The 16,060-nt window shown below is 38.7% G+C and overlaps 1 protein-coding gene across 4 annotated transcripts in view; it reads left to right on the top strand.

The window, feature by feature from the left end:
* Window positions 1-16,060, top strand: part of ZBTB20 (zinc finger and BTB domain containing 20) — a 512,445-nt gene that overhangs the window by 89,133 nt on the left and 407,252 nt on the right. For 3 of the 4 annotated variants that reach the window (XM_052794817.1, XM_052794813.1, XM_052794814.1), the window contains exon 2: window positions 2,083-2,142. The gene's annotated coding sequence lies outside the window, so the exon portion shown is untranslated. The remainder of the gene's footprint in view (window positions 1-2,082; window positions 2,143-16,060) is intronic. The other variant, XM_052794816.1, reaches the window with a different exon arrangement.

Below are 16,060 nucleotides of genomic sequence, written 5' to 3'. Positions count from 1 at the left end.
AAGAATCACAAGTGACAAAAAGATAGCTGTGTACATCATGGGTAGTTGTGCAAAATTTCAAATGCCAGTAGGCCAGAGAAGAGAAGCTGAGACTTTTGAATTGGATTTACTCCTTTGCAGAGCTTGAGGAGATAATGTCTAAGCACTGCCGCAGGTCTGACTGATAATTGGGTTTAAAATGGAAAACACTGTCTTTCACCTTGTGATCAGTTTTTCCAATGCTTTTGCGCGGCCTTTCATCTCTTTCAGGTTTCCCTGTGCCACCCTCTCTTACTGGGCTCACTCAGCAGAGTCATCTCTCACGGCAGCACATAGTGTGCCAGCAAGTACGGAGTGGTTCAGTTGTTAGACGAGTTAGACATCAGGCAAACAGCACGGTTTCATACCTAATAGTATCGCTTAAATCAAACATATTCTTGTGCAATACATCTAACAGCATTTAAAGGTCAAAATCCTATCCTCATTACTCCATATTTTAGGCCTTCTGTTTTGCTTTATTCATTGTCTGTGCAGAACTGACAGACTATTCCAGACCCCGGTTGTGTAATGTTGGAAAGTGCTAACAGCTGCTGTCCAGCTTGTCTATTCAGGCAACTGCAGACCTTATGAAAGCTGAAGCACATGCTACACAGCCTTAGTTCAAGCAAAATAAACCTTCTTCCCTGAAAACAGTGGAAGCTGCCATCAAACAGACTATGCTGCGTACGCTCAGGACTGACCCACGTAGGCTGGGGGATTGCCATAGGGAAATTTCCGCAAATGCTGAAGCTGGGGCATCGTTTGATTGTGATGATCAGAGGTGGAAAGCACCCAGAAAACAAGAGGAAGGCTGCAGATCTGAAAAGAAGTTGCAAGCGTGTCTCTGCGAAAGCAACAGAAGCATCCCTGTAGTAGCCAGGAACTGGTGGGAACTCACGCTTGGAAACTCCGAGCCTGAAAGCCCGCTGGTGTTACATGTTCTTTATTTGAGAAAGCAACACTTTGTGTCCTTTCTTTCAAAATAAGTAAGGGTGCTCCAAAGAGCAGTTCTTTTCTGTTAAGTAATCTGTTCTTACCTGTCATCTCAGCGATGAAAATGTCTTTGTGGCTAGCTTTGAAAACCCCTCACCAGCAAAGGATTAAAAAATACCAGTAGGCTTAGTTAGCCCAGTCCTGCCATACTCAAGCTGGTATTAGCTTTGGACAGAGGTTCTTAGGTAGAAAGTTGGCACTTGAGGGGAGTGAAGGGGTCACTCTGCTCCTGTGAGGAAGCAAGAAGCCTGGCTGGAGTGGATTTGGGCACTGTAATCTAAGTGAACCTCTTGTAACGGGAATTGCAAATTATGCCAATTGGGTCCCTAAACCATGTTCTGAACTGGGGGAAGAAGAGTGCCCAACTCTTATTTTCAGACTTCAAAATACTTACTCTTTCCTCAGCTGTTCGGCAGCCAGTTCTGAACATTTTTGGTAATGAGTGGTGTATGGTACTAAGTCTGCTTTTAGATCTTTTTTCAAAATGCAGCCTATAGAGAGGTTTTCTGAACATTTTATGCATTAAAGCCATTTATAGTTGAAAGATGTGAAGACTTCATACACAATTTTTCATTCAAAAAAAAAAGAAAAAAGAACCTCTTCAAACTCTTGACCTGTTAGAGTACTTACCTGTAACTTCTTCCACAAATGCATTTGAATGGTGAACGTAAGTGGCACAACTTTGGTTGTGAAACTCATTTGTTTTTATCTCTAGCACGAATGAAACTACACTTAATGGAAAAAAATGAGATTTTTTTTTTTTTTTTTTAAGCATGGAATCTTAGAAATCTTTCCCTATGAATTTGGTGTTCAGTCGTGTAACTTTTCTTTCTGAAGGATGTGTATAACATGACATTTCAGATATTAGTACATTTAGCTTATTTGTTTGTCACCTGTGTACTAAATGTGAATGTGTAGGACTGTTTTGTCTTCGTTCAGATAGCTATATGTTTATATGTATACAGCATTCCACCCACTTCCCCCACTGAATGCCTAGCTATTTGACTGTTATGAAAACTCAGGGTGTTGTGTGTGCAAATCCCTAACCATAAGCATTTATTTTCTTTACAGCAGCATAAGAAAGAAGTGTTGAGAGCTGCTCTTAACCCTTTTGGAGTCCGAAGTCAAAAGGTAAAACCAAATGCTAGTTTTTGGGTGTCTGAAGGTGTTGATATCGTAATTGTTTGGAAATGCTATTTCCTTATCACATTTGAACAAAGATTTCCCACAGGAGAAAAGCAGGGATACGGTAAGAAGACTCAAAACATTATTAGAACTCTTTAAGAGCACCAGCATATCTGGGCATAAATTATACAGGTAAGTTGCAACTGGTAAACTGCAATTATCTATTTTACTTAATATGAAAACATTGGTGTTAAGAGTCAGTGGGACTTTCAGTAGGGTTTAATATTGCTAAGGATTTAATGGTTTTTGTCTCACTATAACTTGATAGTTTTTATGATATATAAAGTTTTTTCAAATTACAGTAAAACAAATCCTGTAGCTCTTTTCTCAGGCAAGAGTCCCTCAATGGGAGTTTTGCCTGAGTGAGAACTGAATGAGGTCTAAATAATTAGCAATTAAAATATTCAGTTATTGTGCTACTGTATATAACAAAGCACTGGAGGTATTAAAAATTGCTAATCTCCTCCTTATTAAAATGTTAACTGCTAAACATAATACACTTTTGCATTTTCTATCATTCATTTTTGCAGTTCATTAGTAGAGGTGAAATGTTTGTGACAAATAGTCATTTGAACTTCTAAGGGATTGACTTTCTTTTCCTCGCATTTTAGTTAGTATTTCTGACTGAGTTAATTTACAAGTGGAAGCGTTTGTCGAAGCTGTGGATTTTAGTAAAAAACTAGATAATGTACAGAGAGTAACTTCTGATATAGCATTCGTGAGTATTTGCAGAAGAAACCAGATGGTAAGCTACTCATCAAGAGACAGAGCTGGGCAATTTAGGTATCCAATTTGTATACGTTTTGATCAGTAGCGTCTTGTAACAAACTCCAGTAATAGGTTAAGGATTGTCCATAGAGTTTACTGGGCAAATAATTTTCAGTGAGACACTAGCATGTTCAGCAACCGGTGAAGAAGCAAAGTTGGTGAAATCGTTTAGTTGTGCACCCAGCTCTGTTAATTAGCACGTGAGCTGTTTATTAGTATGCTAGTAGTATATAAGGGCCAGGCTGTGCTCTCATCCTACTTCACAGCACGGAAGAGTAAGGAGTGAGATGCATCTCCTGTCTCCTTTGTCACATAGCAGCAGCAGCAGGATGTGTGGAGAGGGAGAATGGTATTTGATGAGTGAGAAAGGAGTGGTAAGTGAACGTGATAATTGGTAGAGGAAGAAGGTGAATTACTGGAAGGATTTGGTGACAGGTGAATTTCCCACAGGAAGGCGACTCCCTCAGTATTGTTTCTCCCATATCCACTCCCCGGAGTAGATTTTGTTACTTACTATGCTTAAAAGTTTTTTTTTCTGATCTTTCTGAAGAGCCATTCCAGGCCTGGGCAGTTAATCGTGCCATATAATGTTGTTGGCAATTCAGGCCATGATTCTGCAAGGATTTACATGTGTATTTCACATACAGCATTATGAGTAATCCTGTTGAAGTAGATGAGATTAATTGCGGGACATAAAGTTAAGCATGTATATTAGTCTTTGTAGTAAAAGAGGTGTAGTTTCATTTATTTATTTCTTTTCAGTGTGGAAAATTATTTTTAAAAATACATAAATACATGGGATTTTCCACCAGTTTTGTGGCAATTAACGAGGAGGTAGATGGTAACAAAATAAGCTTTTCTGCTTGTTCCAAAAATCCACAATTTTGTCAAGTTCTCAGCTGTAAAGTGTGGAAAAGAATAGGCTGCTATCATTTTCCTTTTTACATGCACAGCTAAACCTCCAGCTACAATGAGATGATCATATAATTTATTATAGAGGAGTGAACAGGACAGAAGTCAAACAGGAAGGCATGTGTACTTGTGTGGACTCTTGTTTATAATTTAATCAGATTGGTGCACACCTCAGACATTTTATTTAGTGATAAGATATGCAAATTGTTCTGGAGCCAGCAGCAATACTTTCACCTGAATGTCAAAACTGACAAAGATTTTTAAATCAAACCTCAACAACAACTTGTATTTTAAAGCAACTATTCCTAAGATATAACTACCAACTACAGATGAGTAAGTGCAGAATTGTTTTCCTACTTTCCTTCATACTATTTTCCTTCCTTTCTTGTTTACCTCTGTGGAGGAACAGGCTTGCAGGCTTACCTGGAAATACTGGGTGTAACTATAGGCAACAGTGCAGAAGAGCTATGAATTTATATGGAAGTATGCACAAAGCACAGGAATGCAAATTGAAAGTGGGGAGACTTATGAAATGAGATTTACTAGAGGAGGTATCTTCTGGTTTTCCAGATGCCTACATCATACCTTCCATATCTGTGGAGGAATGGGTGGTGCAAACTCTTTGTTTCAACTGGTTTCTCTCTCTTTGGTTTTAGTTTTATTGCATTTGTGTCCTTAAATCAGAATGTGGTAGTAGAAGCCTATGGACAGAGTGGCAAGTTTGGATGATAGCTTTTTCTTGAGACTGAGAACTGAAATTCCTCGAGGCTCTGGATGTTCAGCTGCTGAGGTTTTGTTTTTGGGTGTACATGCAGTCATGGGAGAAAGGGTGTCACTGAAAATACAGCTTGGGATTTAAATGTTAGATGTGTTTATTTTTGGAATCCTTGTTCAAGTCAGTGCCCACTGCCTGTAAAGTGATAATCTTGTGTATTTTCCCCAGATTCGGTTCTTCCTCGTCCTTCTGTGAATGTGTGCACATAACTATGTCCAAAACTCTTCCATCTGAAGTTTTCCTAGGGCTTTTTTGGCTTGTTTTCTTCTTGTCGTTGTTTTTAGTCTGTGTACCTATTAACCAGAAAGATATCTGGGCTGAAAACATTTAACAAAGTGGTAACAACTTAAGTATTCCTATATCTGTGCATGAGTATATATGTGTGTGTGTGTGAGAGAGAGAGAGAGAGAGAGAGAGAGAGAGAGAAAGCTGTGATTAGAGAGATGATGAAAGATTGTTATTTGGTTTTGATTACATGCCTAGTTGTGTATGTTGTTCTGGCTCTCTACATTCTCTTATAGGACTTGGTCATTGTGTCCTAATAAATCCTTCTGTATGACAGGTGAAAATTTCTAGTCAGTTGTTTTAGTTGGTAGCAGCCTCTTCCAGGTGGGATATTGCTTTCCACATTTAAATAAGAGCAAGATTTTTGTTTTCCTACAAAATGAGAAAAAAGATTTTTATGTGTTCATGATTAGAAAGATACAGCCTCTCCGTACAGTGCAAATCCCATAATACATGCTCATGGACCTGGGACCCGTAGCTTTCAGGGTCCCCAGAAGTACTCTTTTTGGAAAAGGACTTCCAAAATACTCAAGGCTTACTACTTGTGCAGATTTAGGCCACTGCAGAACATTTTGTTTACAACAACTAATTCTAGGACCTACTTTGGTGTTGTGGATACTTAACTCCTATCCACTCAAACAGAGGCACTTCAAAATAATTAAAGTAAATGAATAATCCACACACAGAGCAAAGCCTTTCAAAGGGAAAGTGAGTTTAATGAAAGAAGAATTTGCTTTTTTTTTTTTGCTAAAGAGTTTCTTTCAAGGTCTTCTTAAATATGCAGCAAATGCTTTTGTTGGAAAATAAAAAATAAAACTGAGTCTTTGATTGTCATTTCTGCCATGGCTGATGAAGTTAAATCTTTGAAAGCTAGAAAAAAATAAGATGGAATTTGTTTTTTCAAGCTGAAGCCCAGGCAGTAGTATATTGCCTCTCTGCAAAACGCTGACTGAGGTAGCACCGAGAGATATACATTGCATGTGGCATTATGTTCATCTTTAATGCACTGCTTTAAAAGAATTTGAAAGATTTGAAAGAATTTTGAAAGACTTTCTGGAGCTTGCTGGGGACTGCAGGGTAAAAGCACCAAAGGAGGGGGAGCAGCCATGATGACTGATTTTTCCCATTTGGCTATAGGGATACTCATGGTTTAGTTGTTCACCTGAATGGATGCACTTTAAGCATCTGCTCCAGTACTAACACCATGGCTGCAGCTATCAACATTGATGCTTGCCAGTTGCCATTAAAGTTGTTTGCTTGCTGCTGTATAGGGAATAATTGCCTATAGTTGATACCAATAACCTTATTAATCTTACCAAAACCTATGCATACATATTTGATAAATGGTGATATTGGAATCTGTCATATTCTTTCAACATCAAGCATAACAGAAAATCTCTGCTCCTGCACACATCTTCCTTACGTGTGTACTCCAAGAGAGGAAATTCAGCTTCTTTCTTATGTTGACATTACATTTGCTGGTTTTTCTGTGCTGAGTTTGATTCCAGGCATCCAGCAGCATTCCAGAGGGAGAGGCGACCAGCATCGCAGCCTGCACTGCTGCTGCTCTACTTGTCATGAATAATAGCCCACTGGGCTAGTTAATCATTACACTAACTTTTTCCTGTTCCTTCATAGCTGATTGCTGCCCAGGGGACATGGGTTATCGCAGTCTGGCTGCCAACACAAAGTTCAGTATTGTGCATGCGTGTGCGTTTTATGTTTACCTGCATGCATATGCATTGTGTTGTTCAGCAGCTACTCTAGTAAAACTAACAATGCAAGGCCAGTGTGCCTATTTTTCTACAAAAAAGGTAAAAGTGGGAGAAGTAATGTTTTACTCTCCCTCCTTTACCGTTTTTGAAAATGAGTGTGAAAGTACTGGTCTCTTTAATCAACACACTGGCGCAACACGTTTCCTCATTCAGCGCTTTAAGAGTGGAGTTTCAGGATGCTAAAATTCTGTTTCTTAGAGCACGTTTAAATCATGTGGCCAGTGATTTGTGTTGATTTGCCAGGGGCCTTGATCTGACACCTTCTCTATGAAAGAGACCATGTCCCAGTCCACTGGGAGTGAAAAAGTATGGGCAAGGAGTAGATGTCAGTAAAGTGTTTTGAGATTCAGAAGAAGGTACTTAACCACCACAGTTTTTGCTCAGATGTATGTAGCTGTATTGATTGCCAGGGGGGAAGCCAAGAAGAAACTTTCCTTTCAGTCATTCAGATTTTCTTCATCATCTTAAGTGCAGATCATCTTGTAATATCTGGAGGATGTGGCGCAGGTGACACTTGGCATTTTTGCCACATGGAACAAAAGTTGGTATTAAATTCTTTCTTCTGTGCCAGTGAGTCAGTTTACCTTCACTGGAAAGAATAAATAGCAATTTTGCTGTCCAGATGTCAATATTCAGGTGGCCAGGCAGATTAAAGTACTTCTCTTCAATATCTCTGGTGTTTGTTTTGTGAAAGTTAATTTTCTCCAATGGATAGCTCAGGACAGTGAATTTTTTTGCTCCTCCTTCTGGTCAGATTTCTACTCTATTGACTTTTTTAAACCCAATAGGCACTTGGCTTCCACAGTTTTCCATAGAAGTAGAACTTGGGTTGACAAGGGACTGATTGTGAAAGGGAGGGTTAAATCCTCCATCCGGTGGTACAAGATTTTAACTTCAAAACATTATTGTGTCCCACAATGTTCAATAGATACATCTTTCACTGAGTAGTACTCTGAAGTCCTTTCCCCCTTCTCTCTCTCCCTCATTCCTTCTTTCCCCCCCTTTATTTCTCTCCTTTTGTCTCTTTGTGTCTTTCTCTGTCCCTCTCTGTCTCAGTATTTCCCTTTTTCTCTCCCTGTCCCCTCTTTCTGTAGATGGACGTCTATTTTCCTGTTAGAGCTGAATCAGACATTTGTATGGTGAAATTGTGATGCCGCTGAACACCTTCCATGTGCCTCATTAATTTTGTAAACCTTCCAGTCAAAACCAAGCTTAAGTTATGCAATAATATGATTAGCAGAGTAGCGTTACCGCATAACTCAGTGTTATCAGCAATGCAGGTCATTAAAAGACCAACCCCCTCTTCCTCCTGTACCAGCAAATAAAATAGCAGACAACAAAATGTGAGACAGCAAGAAGTCAGCAGCAGTGTGAGCTGGAGCATTTACATGGCAGCAGCACATTTTAGTGCCAAGTAGATGAGGTAGACCATTCTGACTCTGAAAAACAGCTTTGAGGCCATTTTAGCCATTCCCTTTGGTTGTTTTGAATCAAACCTGTATCATTCTTCCTGATATTAATAGGACTTCGGGGATTATACAAGTCTCTTTGCCTTCAGAAGGCATATCTTAGGGATGGCAGAGAGAATTCACGAAAGTAGGCAGAGGCTCTTCTGAGAGACAAGCAGTTGAAACCTTGTATTTTTTCTGGCAAGAAATCAATATTGAAGAAAATAGAGAAGCAAGAAACGTTGCTACTCAGTCACTCATAGAGCATTTTAATTACGTAAGGAATTTTCCTTTAATTTTTTAACAATCTGAATTATGGTCATTTGCAGAACTTTGATCAGAAACTTCTTCCTTCCTCTGAAATAAAATTTCTTTACAATAATGTTTACAGGCACATTTAAATCTTCTTTATGAGATGAGATTGCCCCAAGATCTCAGTATCCGTGTCTAAGAGTTCTCTCGTAAGGTATGTTCTAACGGTTTGATTGGTCTGTGGCTAAAACGCAATGTTGCAGTCCCACCTGCTTGGCTGGGCTATAAACATGAAATGAGCCATTTCAATATAAGCTTTAAGCCTCCTTGAGATTCGGGAGGCCACCAGACTGTATGTCTCTCAGGTAATCTCCTCCACCAAGACTGGAGACTCTCATCATTACTTCAGAGGTCATCAAGGGAGAGTGTTTTTCTCTTCGCTGAGACACTATACTGCAGCAGAGATTCAGTTCATTTAGGGGTGACTGAACCTCCCTCGATCTTGGAAAAAAAACGATTTTTACTGAAGCAAACTTTGGACATTTGAGAAATAGCTTTTCTTTGGTTATTTTGCAGTTAGTTTTAAAAATCTTTATGCTCCTAAGGTTCTTCGTTATAACTGGTGAATCTCAGCAGAGAGATGTGTGGAGGCAACAGTGTAATGGGAAAAATCTAGTTATTATCCAGACTGATCCAAGTAAGCAAGACCACCTCCCTCCCAGGCTCTTCAGAAAAGTGTGGGGTTTTTTCTCCAACCAGGTGTCTGGGGAGGGGAGATGCACAGATTTTCATAGTAATGCCCACATCCATCTTTCTCTCGGGGAGATCTGCTTCCTATAGTTTGGAGATCTGCCTGTGGATTTTTAAGGAGACAGTTACACGTGTATGTACACTGAACATCAGTCCCCTGCAGGTAATCCTGTTGTCTCTAACTCTAGGGCTGTGCTTTAGTAAAATAGGTTAATGTTCAGTTACCCTAGCTTTGTTTTTGGCACTAAGGCAGCAGCAGGTGAGAAGTAACTTGAGTATGCCCTCTCCTGGTGTTGCCCAGGTGTATTAAGTGCTGTTTTCATTCTCCAGTTAGATTTCTATAATGTATCCTTGAAATCATGAGTTGTTAAAATTTTCTGGATCCTCAGAGTCACTCTAGTATTTTAAGTCATTAAATGAAGCTAGCTGCCAGATTTTGTATTCAAACAGTAAAGTGACCCCTCCTCCCTTCTTGGATACAAAACCTCGCCAATTTTCTGAAGAATATATGTGCATGTAAATAATTTTCATCTCATAATGGAGTCCGTGTTTGTCTGAATATTGATGGCTTAAATGGGAAAAGGAAGAATATACTGTCACTTTGAAAGCAGGTATCTTTCCTTTCTTGTTATGCAGCTATTGGCAGTTTTACACAGTGGTTAAACTTGTATTTACATGTTTAGATCTCATTTTTTGGAACATGGTGTTGAGAAGGAAAGACATCAGTTACAAAATCTTACTTCTCTTTTAGAAGCCTTTTCCCTAACATCCAGTAATATGGGTGTTAGGGTTAGTTTGGCACATTGTAGGAATAATACATATAAGCCTTAACAAAGAGACTTGAGCTTAGGTTTTGAAACCTGTACAGTCAAAGCATGTTGATCTGGATATAGCTTCCGGAATTACAGAGTTTAGCCTTTAAATAAAATCTTACTTTAGTAACTGCTACTTTGACAATCAAATAATTGAGTGTTTTTTACAAACCAAAAGCATGATTTAGCTGAAGGTTTTCCCTCTTTTTTGAACAATTTTCTAGCCAGAGATTTTTTCCTGAAGTCTTGCCAATGGCAAAAATAAGGAGGGAACATGTGGACTCATGCAGAGTGCTCACTAGGGCAAAAAAGAAAGTGAAAAAAATAAAACCCCTAAGCTATGTCTGAGCACACGGCACTTTTCTCTGATATGAACAAAATGCAGAATTCACTTCTTACTGCTTCGGAAAAATCAGATGAACTAACCTCTCCGTTTACAGAACAATTTCTGTGTGTGTTCCACTTCCATTTCTTACTGGAAATCAAACAGCTTTGTTTTTGAGCACTTCTCCTGCAAACTTAGTCCCTCATGCACCCACACAAAACCCCCTAAATCCATGCATCCTAGGGAATCAAAGATTTAGGAAGGTACGTTTTTCATAGGTAGTTATAAATATGTATAAAAAATTTCCCATCACATGAATTTCCTAAGGGGATAATACATGAAATCACAAAGGAAAATGTTATGGCAAAAAGTAATGAAGTAAACTCAAATCTCGATCTTCCTTTTAGGAAGATGTAGACTGAAGTAACAACATTGCACAGAGGCTAAAACTAGAGCAGTTGAAATAGAACTGGTTTTCAATCTGAGGTTTTGCTTTTGACCTTTCACTAAGACAGAGTTGTAAGACCATGTTGGTGTCATCTTCAGTTGCCTGTAGAATCTTTTTAGTTGTGGAAGATACCTACTCTTGAAATATGAGTAAGACAAGAAGTCTTCATTCTTTTGTTTAACTTTAGGGTATTGTTAACACAGCTTTCAATGAACTAAAAGAACATAGTAACTCTTACAGGAAACATTCTTGAGGACGATCCATGCAAACTGGGAACAAATACTTTTTTTTTTTTTTTTTTTTTTTTTTTTAAGAGGAGGGTCTTGGGGGATGTCTGTTTTGGGGTTTTTTTTTCTTCTTTTCTCTAGTGCACTGCATACACTAAAATACCAGACAGTAAAACTTTCTCCTTACACAAAGCTGTCATTGTTTTAAGGCCGTTCTGCTCCCTCTGAACCTGTGTTGAAACAGGTGCCTCACTTGCTTGGCTCTCCTGGAGCAGCTTTACGGATTAAATCACCACACGTACCCTGCACAGTGGCACTATTAACAGTGTGGAATGAGGCTGGGAGAAAAACTCATATAGGAGCTACACACCTAGGTGCAGTTAGTAAACAGAGACAGTTACCCTCATTAAGCATAATTAAACCTAATATTGACTGTAAACTGTTACTTACCTTAAACTTCTCTGCAGACATTGTGGGAAAGGGATTAACTTAGCAGATAGGTACACTAATTACTACCTTCTTCACATTAAAGTTACCATCAGGAAGGCCTATATTCATAAATAAAACATAGTAGGGGATGAGAGACTGAGAAATATGTAAATTCATTTGCAGAAAAAAAGACCAAATTAAAAAAAGAAAGTTGAGTGATGCTACTGGAAGCAAAATGGCACTCTAGCTAATTACCATGAAAAGTATGATAAATCATGGACGTATATCCTTGACTTCTGACTGATAGAGCCTGCAGAGTGCAATCTCTCATGCGTAGCTGCCTCTGACTGATTTAAACCCATACCGCTATCGGGTTTGATGGGAAAGCACAAAAGTGTGTTATTTTATTTCCTTGGGTATTGTTGCTACCTCTTTCTCCTAGAAATGACTTGCAATTATTGTAAAAATATAGTCTGATTTCTTGTCTGCAGAAGAATTGTTGTTTGATGCAATTGACAAACAAAGGCTCCAAAGATGGTCTAGTTATGGTTTAATAGCTGTATTTTCAAATGCAATTGATCTGGTATATTGAGACAATTATAGAAATATAATAAAATGTCAAGGGAGGGGTTGCTTTTGCTTTGGTATATTTATTCTCATGGGAGAGATCCTGTGTCCCACAGACAAGATCAAAAGCCAAAACCAGTTTTATTTATGAATTTCTATTTGTTTTCTGTAGAATTTTAAGTGAGTCACATTGCTGTTGTATGCTTCAGCTTTTTGATCTGTTTCCTCCCAAATTTCATAGGTTTCTGCACTTTACAATCCCTGCAAGGGACTGCACACACTTAGAATTATTCAGATGAGAGAGGGTTGCAGGATGAGGCCATGCTATCTGTTACCATGTCAGTGCTATTACTGCTTAATCCTGGAAACACTTTACATTTAAATACATAATAATGATATGACTGCTGTTTGTGGGGTATTTTCTGTTTTCCTTGTATATCTGTCCGGAGTACTTTTTGGCTGAGTCATATCAGAATAAAAGTATCTTCTGCTGAGCTAGCTCACACCAGAGTAATGGGAGGACAGACTTATCCTGAGCTTCCTGAGCGGAGCATTGCCTAAGCCACAGGAATAGGAGAGGCTCGAGTACACTGGTATTTAACACCCAACGTGGACATTTACCATCACAGTGGTACTCTTATTATGTGGATATTTTAACACAAAATTATTATTGGCTTCTACTGAGGATTATCCTTTAACTTTTTATGAACTTCTATCACTGGGCACACCAGAGAAGAAATAGAATATTTGTAATGCTCATAGTGTAGAGTTTTCCTGAAAGAAGGAGTGGGAAAAGTGAAGTTGCTAGTTGAACATCTGCAGATATTACCTAGTGAGTACCTTTGGGAGTTTTGGGGTTGTTTTTTTTTTTACTTCTCTTTTTGGTTTCTCTTTTCTTCTAGAGAGACTTACCCCTGTAATATTAATCAGATGTACAGGTAGGAATGTGTAGTTTCCAGGTACAGGTATTACACTTCAAGAAACAGTGCTAAGTAATTAACAGTATTTTCCTGGTCCGGTAACCCTTATTCTTCCTCTGCAGCTTTTTGTGTAGCCAGCTTCAGTGTTTATAGATGTTATCTTCATACCCTTTTCGCAGTTTCACTGAGTTTTGACAGCATAGGATTTGAAGAAATAGATCAAAATTGAGTTTCAGAGCTGCAAATTACTTTCAAGATTTACATGGCCAAATTCTGCAATGACATACACATTATGACAGATAGTTAGCAAAGCAAAGAGATGTCCTCTGAGCAACAGTGCAAAATTATTACTACTTAGCAAAATCACAGGTTAAAGGAAGAGCAATTTACTGGAGTAGATACAAGTTTAGATGCTAGGTTGTTCCAGTATAAAGGAATATCTGCATCCCTTCTCGTGTTTACAACTACAGAACTGCAGCAAGGAGCTTTCACCTGGGATTCACTTTTGAGGAGCCATTTGTTCTGTCAGCTTCTCCAGGGAGATTTAGAACAACTCTGTTATGGGCTGTTGCTTTTTTCCTGGTTCCCTTTACACATCTTTTCAAAGGGAGGAAAGAGAGGTCAATGGAGAGGAAATGGAGAAACAGATTGGAGACATGGAAGTTATGAGGCTGCATAGCCTGTGTATTTCTGTTTATTATCAAGGTGCCTGGCCAGATTTCCCCAGACCTATCAGCTAGATGTCATGGGGAGTCTTAGTCACATTGCGTCTGTAACAGCGGATAGTCTAAATCCTGAGCAAGCATTTCAGCATTTGGCCTCTTAGTAACAGCTGCATGCTTTTTATAATTAGAAATTGAAATTGGGTATATCAGCTTCCTAGGGAAACATTGAAAACAAGTATTTTTGATAAATAATAAATATTAGGAAAGCTCCATTACATAAGAAATGGGAATATAAATGCCAGCCATGCTTTTGTGGAGGAAAGAAATTATTCTACTTTGTATCTTAGCACCCTAAAACTAAGCTGGATTAATTCCCATGTTCTGCCCATCCAGCTGATGTCCACTAGACACAATAATAATTGATCTCTTTGACCTCTTGTCAAACACATTCCCTCCAGTCCTTTTAAGAGTGCACTTGATGATTCTAGCAAAACAATTCTCTAAGTAATAATATACTTGAATCCAAATCATCTCTGCAAAGCATAGGCCAAATCCTGTGAATCCATACTGAGGCAAAATTTCCACTGAAGTCAAAATTAGAAGCTTTGTCACTTGCAGGATTTCTGTCAGGCAGAAATTCCCTACTTACATTCTTCTTCGGTGGTAAGGATGACTAAACACATTTATGTATTGTTATAAAATTTGGACACAGAAAATCCGTTTTTTAAAAAAAAGTAAGATATTTCAGATAATTTTATGGGTTTTTTTTTTTGTGAAGGGAGCATCTCATTTAAGCAATAATATTTCTTAAATAATAGTTGAATGAAGTATTTTAAGATTAAAATTTTCATTTTCACCAATAGCAAAACAGCTGGATCCCAAGACTGACTTAAGACAAAATGACTGAATGTCGACATATTTCTGCCAAGTATAGTATACAAAAATGGGAGGTCAAGCTTTTAAAGATGGATGATACTCTTAAGACATATTCTTAATCAACTGGTTTAATTTTATTTGAGTTAGGCAGAATGTGTCTGTTTAAAGCAGTCTTACATTTTTTTACTGGGTATGTAATAGGTTTCAAACCTTTTTGCAGTGTGAGTCTTATGTGCCACATTCAGATACACTCAGCTATGAGAGAGAGTCTATAATTTGTTTTCTTCATCCAAAGTTGATCCTAGTGGAAAGCTCTCTAGAATGACAGTAGTAGGGCTTCCATTATTTTCCTCCATTTGTAGTATCAGAACCTAATACCAAATGTGTGAGGCTGTGAAGATACTTCATCACAGTGGGATTTTTTGAAAAGAATCTGAATATGCTTCACCAGCATCCTGGCATCTTCCTGGTATGTAAACAGACAGTGTCAGAGAAATTTGACTTCCACGTGACTCCTTACTACTCGGTTGCAAATTTTGCTCATCAGTGGGTCAGTTCAGCAGTCATCTGCTATAAATTCCTGGCTGAGCTGGGGTCTGCGAGAGGGGCAGGTTGTTGCTGCTTTTTCCATTACTAGCAAGGGAAAAAAAAATAGTTCCTTCTCAAAAGCAAACTGTTTTGATGAGAGCTGGAGGGGGAGTTGAGCTATGAATACAGGTGGAGGAGGAGTGTGGGAGAAAGTTGGAGAATACCATCTTGGTATGGATGAAGAGAGGCACTTACAGAAACTCTCCCAAACCAGGACAGCTTTTCCTTGTTAAAATAAGTAGATTTGGTTACTCATCTTTTGGCATGTTAAACACTACTTTGTACTGAGCAGAGAAACTTGCAGTCAGTCCTGTAAAAGCTTGAACAAATCAATATGTGTCCATTGCTGCTCCTGTTTCCTGTTCACCCCCTTACCTTTTCCTTTTTACTCTTATCCTTCCCCCATACGTTGTCTTCTCTAATGTTTCCTTCTCTCACTGTTTTCATTCTTTGTTTCCTGTTTCTCAGTAGCTCTGCTCTTTTGTGGCTAAAGCCCTGAATTTCAGGGTCTGTCCTTAGGCGAGCAAAATTCCTGTTGAAGACAGTCAAGCCAGACTTTATCTTCCCATGTTTTGGCCCCCACTTGTTATCAGGTAGTTACATTACATCCATAGCAAACTATCTGCATTTTGGGACATACGCTTCAGCCAACACAAGGCCATTTATTTTACATTTACTTCTAGAATGAGTCTACTTCCTTCCAATCCCCCATTTGGAAGCTTGTTAGGAGTGTGTATGCTGCTATAACATGCAAATTCTAATGAGTAGGTGGAGAATAAGTATGTGTTTTGTCCGATAGGTTAGTACTTTTATTTTACCCATTTAAAGGCAAAGATGGGAATCTGCTTGTTTAATGATCAGCAAGATCTCAGTGTTGAGCATCCAGGGGATATGAAGTGCTTAAAACAAAGTAACTTAGGAGCTGAGGAGATAATTATATATAAGAGGAAATACTGGGAAGGGCAGGGAATGCAAATGAAGGCAGGCCAGGATAGATTCAATGCCACAGGATAACTCCCCATTTACCCCTCCCTCAAACACA

This window comes from Harpia harpyja, chromosome 8 (assembly GCF_026419915.1).
Source record: "Harpia harpyja isolate bHarHar1 chromosome 8, bHarHar1 primary haplotype, whole genome shotgun sequence".
Classification (NCBI taxonomy): domain Eukaryota; kingdom Metazoa; phylum Chordata; class Aves; order Accipitriformes; family Accipitridae; genus Harpia; species Harpia harpyja.
Note: the sequence above shows the minus strand (reverse complement) of the source record. Positions and strands in the feature narration are given on the sequence as shown.